The 778-nt window shown below is 38.0% G+C and overlaps 1 pseudogene; it reads left to right on the top strand.

Annotated features, from left to right (window-relative positions):
* Positions 1 to 778, top strand: part of LOC123072934 (homeobox protein HOX1A-like) — a 7,616-nt pseudogene that overhangs the window by 4,591 nt on the left and 2,247 nt on the right.

The raw sequence follows: 778 nt of genomic DNA, 5'->3' as shown, positions 1-778 counted from the left end.
TGCTATTAGCGGCGTTATAGCGCGATATTTTTTTAGTGTCCACAACACAGCTTCTTGGCTGTCTTAGTTGTGAATTTCTTTCAGTGTGAGCTGCAATGTAGAAATGTTATTTACCCATACTCAAACATGCAGTTTGGAAAAGATAAGGCCTGAGAAGGAGCTTGAACGAGCCAAGGCAGAGATCATGCGGTGCAAATTAAGAATACGAGAAGCTTTCCAGAAGCTTGATAATCTTCTAACTGTGGGGAAGCTTGAAAACTCTTTGTTTGATTCTGAAAGACTGATATCTTGTGACCATGTATGTATACACATTTTTCTTTTCCCGTGTTGTGCTCTTTTGTGCTAAACATTTTAATCGATGACCATGCTTCCCATCTTGCAGATTGTTTGTGCCACTTGTAGATTGCAAGGCCCTACATCAAATAATGGCATCATTCTCTGTGACGGCTGCGACAGAGGGTTCCACCAGAATTGTTTAAATCCTCCTTTACTCACTGAAGATAGTAATATTTATTTTCCCTATTCCTTTTTGTATGCAAGGTTCTGTAATTTATGGTGTTAATTAATTCATGTTATCATTCCCTTTGTAGTCCTTGAGGCAGGAGAACGATGGCTTTGCCCTGCATGTGATTGCAAGATAAAGTGTATAGAATTAATAAATGATCTCCAGCGGACAAAACTTTCCATTAATGACTCTTGGGAGGTACCATTTTCACTGTTAAAAATACTTCACTGATTCAAGGAAAATAAATTTGAACTACATTGCACCATGATAATA

This window comes from Triticum aestivum, chromosome 3B, assembly GCF_018294505.1.
Source record: "Triticum aestivum cultivar Chinese Spring chromosome 3B, IWGSC CS RefSeq v2.1, whole genome shotgun sequence".
Lineage (NCBI taxonomy): Eukaryota > Viridiplantae > Streptophyta > Magnoliopsida > Poales > Poaceae > Triticum > Triticum aestivum.
The sequence above is the reverse complement of the archived record's forward strand: the minus strand, read 5'-3'. Positions and strand labels throughout refer to the sequence as shown.